Here is a 12,858-nt window from a genome sequence, read left to right as displayed (position 1 = left end):
GTAACATGATCTAATTCTGAAATTATCTCCTACTGTGAAGTTAGCCCTGATTTGGACAGGTCCTGAGGGGGAGAGTGGCTTCAACCAGATGGCTTCCAGAGGTCCCTTCTACCTTGAATTATTCTACAGCTCTACAATTTATAATATTTGTTACTAGAAATGTAATATTGCTTGATAAGGAGCCCACAATGGCAATGAGGCCTTCTCATGTTTCAGGTCAGGGCTCAATGTTTTCTTCAAGTAACGTTTCACGTGCTAAAGGAAAGAATTCTGGTGGCAGAAAATGAAAGCAAATGAGTTTTTACACGAATGTATAAAGTTTATCTCAGAGCTTGAGCCTTTAATTTAAAAAAGCTTATACCACAGATGAGCCCAAGCTATTTCACCCATACAGCCTTGCAATTACATGAAATAAATGAGGATTCTGGAGGAAACAAGTTCTGCTCCTAGCCTTCTCCTATGCTGTGTCACCTTAGGCAAACTACTAAAAAACCTCATTGATACTTCCATACACAAGACATTTCTTTCACCACAAATAAGTCAGTGAGCAGTTAAGAGTAAGTAAAATTTTACTTGTTTTGATTTGAATTACATGTATATCTAGAGGTTTGAAAAATCAGAGTTGATTCTCCTTGAGCTTTATTTCTCCTGTTGAAAAACAGGAAATGCAATAAGGCATTGCCACAGAAACTACTGGCAGAAAATTCTTTGTCTTCTGTTTTATGAGTGTCAGACTAGATTATTATAATAGTCTGTTTTAGCATTAATCTGTGCTTCACTTCCTCATACAGCTTTTGTGAAGATAAATTCACTTGGGTATTATTGATGATAGGAGCAATTTAAGTAGATAATAGAGAATGTTTCCTTCAAACAAATGGATTGGTAATTAAAGATATAAATAGCATAATCAGGTCTCCAGATTCATTATTAATTATCTGCACACACACACGTAAGCATAAAGTTATACATATTAACATTTGATTTTTAAAAAGAAATTGACAGTTTTGAAATGCTAACATTTTAATCATAAACGTGCATTAGCTAATTCTCCCAATACTCTGGCAAAATAGGGAAATAAATATTAGTATTCCTTCTTTAGCTGAACGAAAATTGAGAGACTGCGGTAAGCAGTGATTTTTTCCAAGACAATGTATCAAATTAACGGAAGAACTTAGCTCCTGGTTCTGTGCTCATTCCCTCACTTCATGTTGCCTTTAACTTGATTAGTTTCTTATGACTAACCATTAATAATTCTGCATTATGCAATCACCCCCAGGTAAAAGAGAAGTTTATTCTTAATAAATGTCAGAGAATCTAAACAATTTTAGAGTACCACAAAATGTATAATAATCAGATTAATTAAAGTGGACTCTGTTTGATTATGGCCATAACCCAATATACCCAGCCAGTCAGTCTCTCATAGGCTCTGATTTCCAGACAAAATTACATTTCGAATATATCAGGAATCTTTCCCTGAATTTAAAGTAGTTATTTTTCTTCTCCACAAACTGTGTAAAAATCCAAAATAGCCCTTTCTACTGCGTAGGAACCTAAGAAAATAATAATAATAATAATAACAATAAAGAATAAAATCCGTGTGATCAGATACATTAGTAAAGCAAAGTAATAACTTTCAGTAAACAGCTAAAAACCTGTCACTTGACAGTGAATTAGAGGTGATTCAACTTCATTAGACCTGATCTGATCACCCCAGGCTGCATGTAATCAATTAGTCTCATTTAGCAAAGTTTATAAGTGATAAGTGTGATGTATCAAAGACGGAAACCAGTTCTGGTGAAATCTGAAGACCTTTATTGCGTGTCTCGCATCCCTTTTATAGTCCACTAAGTGCTAAGCAGTGATTTTCCACTCTTTTACTTCCTTGTCATCCTGATTCAGCAAAACTACTAAGGGTTACAAATACTTACATCGTTTGGTCTGTTTTTGAGTTGCACATCCTGCTTTATCTTGCAAACTGCCTGCTTTGTTTTGCTAACCGATCTTGACACTTCATTGTTCTCTTTATCATTCAGAAGGCTTAAGCCCGACCAGGGCATTAACACCTGGTGTTTTCTTTACTGTTCCCAAGGCTTAAGTCCTACCAGGGTGATAACACCTGAATCCATTTCCTTAACGATTTCTGCCCAGTCATCCACACGTAAAAGCATACTTATGTTAGTTTGATATCACTTTCGGTCATAAGGACATACCTGAGCAACTGGATCTCTGCTACTACACCACGGTTCAAACCAACCAGTGAAGTAAATACAACATGTGATGAGGTATATGGGCTCTATCTGCCTCCCTATAAACAGAGAATTTCTTACTAGTTAGGGTCACAGAGCAATATATATGGCAAACAGCTTAAGGGAAGGTGATGAATGCGCCTATCCACATTCTCATAAAAGATGAAGTGAAGGCATGGGCACAGGTTGCCAAAAGAAGTGGTAAATGCTCCGCCCCGGCAGTGTTCGAGGCCAGGCTGGACAGAGCCTTAGGCAGCATGGTCTAGCATGAGGCATCCCTGCCCATGGCAGGGGGGTTGGAACTGGATGATCTTAAGGTCCTTTCCAACCCAAACCATTCTGTGATTCTATGAACAACATAAAGGGCAGATGCAAACATAAGTTTCAAAGATGACAGAATTCCACATTCATTTATTTTAGCACAACCATCACTCTGTTTCTTTGATGGCAGGGCAAATAGGTTTCCCTGCTCACTCTCAGGACTGCAATCAGTTTGCTATTCCAAAATCCTGAAGGAAGCATGGAGGGGAAAGAATGGAAACCTTAAAAAGTTAAGAAATCTTTACAAATACCACATTATGCTGGGTAACTTCAGAGGTTTCACTCCTTTGGGGTTTTGAAAATCACACAATGAAATGCCAGGTTTTGCGTTAGCACAGTGAACTCCACCAGCTCTTAAATCTTCCTGGCTGGCTCCACAGCCAAAGCCCCCTTCTCCTAGGCAATCTGTGGGTAGAAAAACCCTGCAGCACCAGCTCTATAGTGCCAGGCCATGACCCTGCCTCCTGACACCTTGTGGTCTTACCTGCTCCTTTCCCTAGCTTCCTCTGAAGTGGAAGAAGAAGCAGGAATGACTGTGCATGGAAGTCATCAGATCTGAAATTTCAGGGCAACCTGGAAAAATTCTGTACCTTCTTTAGAATTGCCCTTTTAGGAAAGGGAGAGGACCAGGGTCAGATTTGCACTCGTCCTGGCCCCAGATGATTCTCTCTGCCTTGAATGATCTTGCCTGTCACTTATGCGGATGCAGCACTTATAGGCTGCTAGCCCAGCCTGTAAATTAAATTCCAATTAACTGTACTATCTCCTTGATAGTTAGCAGTAGCCCTCTCCATCCTTACTTCTGTTCCTAGTGCCTGTGTTTACTGAGACTTGAGGCACCAGCTCCAGACAGAAAATCAAATTAAGTCTTCAGCTTTTTCTTTATTTGCTTTCTCTTGAGCTTGATCTCACCCTCAGTAGCTGTTACAGCCTCAGCACTTCACCTTTGACCAATAGGACCAGAGCTTTAGCAGTCCCCTGGAAGCTGAGGTCATGTTTGTGTTGTGGATAAATAAGCTGAGTTTTTCATTCTAATGGCACTGCTACCGTTGTACCTCCACAGAACTCCAAGGCAAGATTTTCTTCTGAAAACCCCCAACACAACGTGCACATTAGGTGTGTTGCCAGTAGCACATATCAACACTTCAGCAGCACCCACAAATTCAGTGCCAACAACCACACATTCTCAAAAGTCCATCACGCAAAGAATACAAAGGAAATACACAATAAAGAAGTTTTAGTAGAACTGAAGAACTCCTTGATTTTTAGGTGGTTATTATGGGAATAATCTGTGATCCTAATTTCTGTTTAGTCTGTCTTCTTCTGATACACCTATTACCTCTTGACTGCAAAGGCTTCTGTACAGAGTCTCTGCAGGGTTACAGCCTTTAAAAAGATGCATTTTTGAGTTAGCATAGAGGAAAAAAAAATCCATTATTTTATGGAAATCTCACCTCCTAAAGAAAGTCAGTAAATCAAAATGAGGTTAGATCACTAAAGGGAGTGAGAAAACGGGTATAAGACACATAGGTACTTGACAGTAAAAATTATATGCCTTTGTGAGAAAGGAATTCCTATGGGCTTTTGATCAAGTCTCTGAAAACATGAATCTTTTCACCAGAAATGTCAACCCAGTAACCTGGGAGTCTTGTGGAGGCAGTGACTATGGGGTAACTCCACCTAACATGAAATATCTACAAAATATAGTATAATTCTGTATTATAAACATTAGATTGGACATCAAACACCTTGGTATCATCTATGACTAAGTAAGAATGTTCTTCAAAGACCATTACCATAACTGGAATGAATAGATCAGACACAGTCTTCCTCCTTCCATATTTAACCGCCAAAAAATATCGAAGTACTAACAGGAACTGAAAAAGGTTTTCCTTGAAAATGGGCAGTAGAAAATATAGCATAGGCTGTAGGTAACACAGTTCAAGAATAATGATATTATATTCCAGGAGTAGACACAGGTTGCTCCAGGTTGAGATAATGGAACCAATTTAGGGCAGAATTTAAGGTAAATCTAAATTATGTCTATGTGAGAGAACTATAAATTCAGGCAGGAAGGGAAAGAAGCAGGTATATGACAGAGGGTTTTCAGTAAGTAGAGCTCTTCGAATAACTGTTGAACCTGAGTTTTTAATCTATAATTGAGGTGATTATTTAATTTAAATTTTATTAGGAACCATGCACTGTAGCAACATCCTCTTTCAGTTTACAGATGCCAGCTGGGTAACACAGGCGTGAAGAACTAGGATGAAACATTACACTTTGCTGGAAATTCAGCACGTCTAATTAGTCACCTAAAGGACTGATTAATTAAGTTTGGAGGGAGGGGGAGAGAGTTGCTTCCATCATAATAAATCCTTCCTGAAAATGTACAAATATTCCAATAAAAGCTGTAGGAAGGAAACTGAGTTACAGGAGGCTACAGCTACTGTTTCTGAGCTTGCAGAAATCCATTGCTAGATGTTACGTACCATACTGAAAAACTGGAATTACAGACGTAAGAGGCACTCAGTCTCCAGTTTCACATATAAACTTCATTAAATAACACTGTACTTTCAGTTAGATAAAATTTTAATAGAATAACGCTAATCATCTTGAAAAAAGAGTAATGGCTTTTAGAACCTGTACTACTGCTAATGCTTTCCTCCACTAATCTAAAAAAAAAAATGCCTTTGGTTTTAAATAGAATGGAATAGAGGAGCAATGGTGGCAGATTTAAATATGGTGTTACTGCCACAAAACAGAGGGAGGTGGCAGGGGGAGCAAACCGAGATGAGGACAACAGGATGATGCCTAGGGCAATGCTGGGCCCACCACGAGCAAGAGCAGCTGCTCCCCATTCCCACACTGGGCAGGAGTGCTGTGAGTAGAGTGGGCAGACAGGGCGCCTCCAAAGAGGAAGGACATTGCACTGGCTGAGCGGAGAGACTGGAAGTCCACATAACCCAGTACCCAGCACCTTTCTGTGACTCTCTGCACAGGCCAAGGGCACTTGTCCTGCCTGGCCCTCACGGCAGAATGGTGGCATTCATCTGACAGCAAAAGCTGTAGCTCTAGTGGGGGGGCTCTGCACCATCTGCCCTGGTGGTGGCCAAAGCCTCCACCCAGACAGAGCTGCTGAAGGGAGAGGCTGTAGCACAAACCTTGGGATGCAGGAAGAGCCCAGACCCTTCTCCTACGCAGGACAGGCAGCAGAGCTGCCTGCAGAAGGGGTGCCCAGGTGGAGAACCTCCTACAGCAGGTAGTGGTTGAGCTGCAGGAGATGGTGAGGAGGATGCGTAGCATCAGGGAGGCTGAGGAGGATTTAGACACTGGGTTTCAAGTGCAGTCTGCAGGACCCACAGCCCACCTCCCAAACCTCCCCCACCAGCACACGCAGAGGGGAAGGGGTCCCATAATGCAGAAGAACAGAAGTTTGCAATGGCAAGGGCCTGCACAGACTTCCCCCAAAGCCTAAAGTGCCCTTTTCAGTACAGCTTCCCTGCTCTGCTGGGAGCTCCATGGTCTGCTGCCTCTCAGCTGCAGCATCATCTTCTGTTAACAGCTGTCAGTTAAGACACACCCTGGTGTAATGCTGACTCACTCTGCACAAATATACCTTGTATTTTCTGCACCCGTTTCCAGGCAGGTCATGTCTGGGAAAGCCTGTCATCAGTAGCAACATATTTCAAAGCAAAGAATCAGTGATGCTATATGTAGCTTACTGGTACTGTACCTCACCAAGTCCAAGATGATTGTGGAATCACATACAAAAAAAGAGCCTGTTTTGCTACTCTTTATCTAACATAACATACTTTACCAGCTGTGGGCAAAGAGTAGCTGGATACAGAAGATGCCAAAATTAATTTGTTTTTTTTTTCCAAGCATTTTGAGATTAATCGATCTTTAAAAATTTCTCATCGGAAGCATTGTAAATTCAAGGTCATTGACAAAAAACTTGCTTTTCATAGGCTTTAGTAGTAACTCATGGATCTCTGGGCCTCTGCAAAACATTTAATGAAAAAGTCCCAGTGAATTAGGAGGCCTGTTTCTTTCAAGACACATTCTGTTTTTTAATAATACTAAGCATACTATAGTTATACTGCTAATGAAATATAATATTATACATACAAATTCTTTATCCAAGAGCTTCTAAAAAAGAATAAAACTACAGCTGCTTCATTCTGAAGTAACAAAATCATCATCATGATGGTAGAATTAGAGTTTAAAAAGATCTCACACTCTTAACACTGAAAATGCCCTTCAAAATCCACTGTTTTCTTACAGGGCTGTCTCAGACGTTGTATTTCATCAGTTCAAAATAAACAAGGAAGACAAGCCAGTGAGCAATTTCCAGACATCCACTGCTTCTACCTTGAACATGATCTTTTTGCATTGCTGGTTTCCATTTTAAGAAGTGAAAAGGCATCCTGCAGAGATTGCCCTGCACCCAAGTAAAAGATGCAATTAAAAATCAACCTTGTAAAACTTGACTGTTTCTCACAGACAGGTAGAAGAGCACACAGAGGCTTGCACAACCTGAATGTGAATGAGCTCCTCCTGTATCCCATACAATTTTCCCAGTCCACCAGAACTGCAAGTCCCTGTGCTCAAGAGGTAAAACAAGGATAGTGAAGCTGATGATTAAGAAAACCAGAGCATGGACTGGCAGGCCAATAACAGATATTGCCTAGCCAGTAACCAATAGCTTCTATCTGAACATGGATTTTCAGATTTTAAGACATTTTCATGAAACATATACAGATGTATGTATACAAAACCAGTTCCCTTCATCTACTAAATCCAACACTTAAGCACTGTACACAACCCTTAAAATACATTTTTTTTTAATGAAAGACTTAAAATGAGCATGGTGTATGGCATTAGTAAGGGGAAAAAAATATCAGACTGACACAATGTCCACTATTCACTACTCTGCATTTGACTACTGCTACCAACAACTGATGCCTAAGGACAAAGTAAACAAAAAAGGGAATGACAGCAATATTCCCTCAACAGCAAAGGGACTTCCCAAGCCAAAGTTTGTGTCTACATCTTTGCTCTGATAGCACTTCAGGGCGCTTTCACAGCATGGTTGTGTAAATGAATTTTTAACGGGTTTATTTATTTATATTTTTTTAAGTTTTCAGGTTTAAAAGTTGTGTTTGATATGCTGATTCCTCGTACCATGAGAAAAAGGATAAATCAACCATGTTCTTTTCCAAACTCTACAACGTTAGATGCAGCTCTGGGTTATTGCTCAGGTATGCTTACTGTAAAGTTGGAATGTGTCAGTGAACTTCATCTCCTAATATATGGAAGTTATCTCAGACTCTAGATTGCTGGCCCTATTTTCTAATTTCCCTCTTTACTTCGGAGAAAGAACTCCAGACTAGCATGAACATTTCAGTACTTAAACACACCATGGATTTATGCAAGTATACATGCAACATGATGACATTTTCTGCTTTGCTCACTAGCGCCCAATTTTGACAGTTGGAGTTTGAGGAGAGGAGCCATTGGAGCATTGCTCCAAGGCCTATTACCGAAATGCCAATAGCTAATTTCAGGACCATTCATCCAATATGTATACTCTAGGCTGCTTCTAATTATGAATTACTTCTATTATTTGAATATGGAGTTTCACCTGCTATTTTACTGAAAAGTCACTCTATAACACAAAGTTTTCCTATACTTTTTGCAACAAGAGTTAATTCTTATCACTCTTAATCATTTGGTTTCATCAGCCAAGTTAGTCATTTGTGTTACCCACATTTAAAGTACTCATTTTAATAATTTTCTGAACCTAGTGAAAGAAGAGTTACGGCTTGAAGACAACAAGGAACTAATGAATAAAACATTCTGATGGCAAACATATGGGAGAATGATTTGTCTTTGACATGGAGAGCATCTGATTTCTGCTGATCAAACCGTAGAGTTAGAAAACTACACATGTTGTTAGGTCTACAGTGGTTTTGTAACTAAAACAGAAAAAATGATAAAAACATTTTTTAAATTTTTTTATTTAAAGTAAATAAGTATTTAATCCTGTGTAAGTAAATATGCAGAAGGTAAAAATAATGTTATTATTTGTAATGCTTATCAAGTTATAATAAATCAACAGAATATTGTACCTTACTTTTATTGTAGGATCATGTATACATACATACATAAAAAATGAATGTAAAAATTATGTGATTTATGGATTAAGAAGGATATTAAAGAATCATATCTTTGATGCTCTTTTCCTAAGGTACCCTGAAACTTGGTACTTTTATTTCTGTCATGATGGGATCATACATCAGAGACAATGTGGTTATTAGAAGTGTGACTTGATTTTAGTACTAAAGAAAGATCTCTTTCTATGCAAAAGTACTAAATAATTGTGTGTGATTATTTTAAGGGGTCTATGCACAAAAAAGGAAACAATACTTAAGAGCTGGAATTTTAATTTGAGAGTTAAATTCAGAAGCTACATCACTCTCACAGTTTTTGCAGCTCATGTTTCCAAATGAAGTCCTAGATAGCATAGAGAAATGTAAAAGTTAATCATGCATTCCACGTATGCATAAGTTGCAGTGTACAGTAAAATCAGCTGTAAGCATGAGGAGGCCGTGTGGTCACACTCTGCAGCTCTAGGAGGACTACATAACAGAGCAGAAAAAAGTAATTTATGCACACAGTAAATGATTAGCTTGCAGAAGGGCCCCCCATTGATTTTGCCATTTGATCTTCCACAACTAATTCTGGAGAAAGCCCCAAATTAATCTGTCAAGCAAGTGCCAGAGAAGGATCAAGCTAAAACACTACCCAGTATTCTTGATAAACACAGGAAGGGCACTGCCACTCAGATCACAGTATGCAATTGCACTGGTAAATGTGAAAACTCACAGTAATAATGTTTTACTACAATTGAGTTTAAAAGCCAGAAACCACCACATTTTGGCCAAATAAAGACATGCAGTTACATTACAGATCTGCAAACATATCTAAGCACTTCACTGTTATTTAACACTCGCAACATGAGGTTGGCTTATGAACACTTCTGGTGGAAAGAGGGTCTCAGTGCTTCCAGCTTCCAATACCTACTGCTGGCCCACAGCTCCTACACAGCTGGGCAATTTTATTCTGTTTAGCATAGAGACTACAGCTAATTAAAAGCAACACAGCCTTTTGGAAGGCAAAGAAAGGAGGGTATTGAACCTTTTCATCACTTCAAACCAAAATGCTCAGATTCCGCCTCTGCTAGCAATTCTGGAGTAAACAAATCCACACTGACTGCAAAATGCAGGCTTTAAAATATCTGAAACATACTGAAATCATGGATATATTTAATTGTCACTTTCTTCTTTCTTAGAACAGTTTTACAGATATTTCAAAACCTTCAAAGGGAAAAAAACATGCCACAAACTGCAGTATCTCCAGCACCTAAGAGAAATGTTCCTGGTAAAGACAGTGTACATTTAAATACAGTCAGGCTGTAATACATCTCTTCTTCAGATAGACAACTTTTGTTTTCCCTACCACTGATCACTCCCAGCTGTGAGGATTTTGCAAGTGATCTCCTGCAGATACTCAAGCCAGAACAAAACACATGGATGCTGATGGGTACTGATACTGATGGCTTTTAGTCCTAGAACTGAGAGGCCTGGATCAGTTTAATTCATTTCACTAAAGAAGAAGAAAAAAAGGGGGTAAAAAAAAAAAAGTTATTCCCTTCTTCCTCAACTTTATTAATCTTAGGTGAATACTACAAGTAATTGTCCTTGACTTCCAGCACTGTCCTTGCTGAGAGAAGTCAGAGAATTTATTAAGGAAATCACATAATTGCTGTCAACCACTTCGTTTTATTTAGCTTTCCTCCCAATTTTTTCTCCTGGAAAACAGATTTATCTGTGCATTCAGCCTTCTCCAAATCCCCACACTACTGCATTGCCAACCACTGGAAACAAGGGTTCTTCAAAACTGCTGCTGTGGCCCCAACTCATGCTAGTCAACAGGTGACCCTATGGAGTAGGGTAAAGAACATAATACTAATATTTTTTATTATAAAAAGATAACCCCAGCAATAAAAAAAGAAGTTTGTTTTATAAGTGTGGCATATATATATATATATATATGTTGGAGTCAATTCAACAATTTCGCATCTTGGAAACTCCTATTTTCATACAAAAGAAGACATCTTGAAAAAACAAAGTCTTTTAGGGCCTTTTGAGACTCCACTCATAAAACGGGAAAACCGTTCCTTCAGAAAATAAAATAAATTAAAAAAATCCAAAAGTGTATTTTGTAAATCACAAAATGGTCAAGAATATTTTTTGTTGATTTTTCCACATTACATAATATTGAGCTAAAATGATGCAAACATTTTATTCAACAGTATGCAAATATTCAACAATATGCAAAGTGGGAGGGAAAAAATACCTATCTTGAGCAAGACCTGATTTTGACTTTGCAATCATATTTATTCTCTACAGAAAGAAAGAAATGCATGTTATTCTTTATGACAAAGTAAATTTTTGTTGGGAATGAAACAACAGAGAAGAGTAGCAAATGTTTACTGGAAATCTCTCAAAAGCTTTTTCAGTTTCACAACGATCCAGTACCCTTTTCATCTGAACATCTTGCCTGTGCATTTTACCAGATAGCTCCCAGCAGAGCCAGGTAGCAGCGGGGCCTCTTTGTGCCAGCCACAATACAAAGCACAATGGAAGACGTTTTATCTTCCCCAAATTGCTTATAATCAGTGGCCCTGACACACAGCTCACTGGTGATAGCACAATCATAGCTGTGAAGCAGACCCTTCTTCGGTAACATTGCCACTATTTCACAAAGACTTAAAGTAACATTTATCAATCCCATGCAGAAAGGTTTCGTTCTGAAGACAATCAAGCATTTGAAATCTCTCCGGCTACTGACTACTCAGGAAACCACCTTACCCAGGCTCCAGGCTCTACTTTCTGCTGTGCAGCATACACAGAACCAGCGTGCTCCACAGCCCTCTGGAAGCTCTCTAGGCAGAGTCCTTTTAGACACAGTTATTTCTATTGGCAAAAGCAGCTGAGGCTTTTCATTCCCTGTGTGGTATTTCTGCTTCCAAATTGCAGGCAGATCATAATTTCATGAAAAGCAGTTTAGAAAGGGAAAAAACCCAAAGAGGTTGGCTACTTTTTTATCTAGAAAAATTTAAGCTTGCTACAAAAGTTGCTTGCTCAACAACTAAATTTACTGCAGCACCAAATAAATGCCCTGGTTTTGTCTCCACCTTTCATTTCTAGCATGATTCAGAATTTTTGCACACATGCTTGCCTGTGAGGTTGGGACCTCATGATGATCTTCATTTTCAATGATCCACAAACTGCGGTCCCGGATATACCACTGCTTAACCACAGGTTTGCCAGATTTGTCTTGTAGGCACAACTAAAAATGGATTTTAAATAAGGCTGATACAGAAGCAGTACTGTTTATATCCATACCTTGCACACACACAGGTTTTTTACCTTCAGAATTAATTCATCATTAAGCTAAAAATGTAAATCCCCGCAAGGAGGAAGCAGTTCCTAAACTGATATTCTTTAGAGGAAGTTTCTGCTCTGGTGATGGTGAGTCCCTCTCAGAAGGTGTGTCTCCCATTGCTCAACCCTGCCCTTTGGCAGCTGCAGATGGTGTTCGATCAATCCCCCTTCAAGCACTTATAAAAAGATAAAAAATGAAAAAGCTGTACAAAACCCTGATACATGAATAATGGGCTGTTGCTTAGCACCTGCTTAATTATTACATCCAGGCTATATCTTTTCTACAGGCTTTTTTAGTTTATCTCTAAGAGGATTTAAGGGATGGATATGCTATCTGAAAAACAGATGACGAGGTCAGTGCAGTCCAAGGTATTTAATTTCAGCTTCTACAATTCACACACACACTGCAAGTGCTGGAAAGGTCTCCAGTGGATTTGAGGAAAGCAGTGGATTTGTCAAATGCTTTCCCTTGCTCCCGCATGCATTTGCATGTGGGGGTAATGGAAGACCAACAGCAAGTATACTGATATTGTGCAAATTAGAAAGCCACAGATAGACAGCTCTGGGAAAGAACAGTACAAACAAACATGATACACAGAAGCACCAGGTACAGAATTTTGTATTTCTTACACTTTCACCAGTGAGCAAAAAGTTTCCAGATTACAGTTCTGCTAAATGCACCTTCTTCAGAATGAAGGAAGCTTTACACTCTTTTCATAGTTATGCTTCAACTGACACACTTTGATAGCAGAATTCACTGAACTTGTCTGTATTTTTTT

This window comes from Pezoporus occidentalis, unplaced genomic scaffold (assembly GCF_034315485.1).
Source record: "Pezoporus occidentalis ecotype Australia unplaced genomic scaffold, CSIRO_AGI_Poc_V1 ctg15, whole genome shotgun sequence".
Classification (NCBI taxonomy): Eukaryota; Metazoa; Chordata; class Aves; order Psittaciformes; family Psittacidae; genus Pezoporus; species Pezoporus occidentalis.
Note: the sequence above shows the minus strand (reverse complement) of the source record.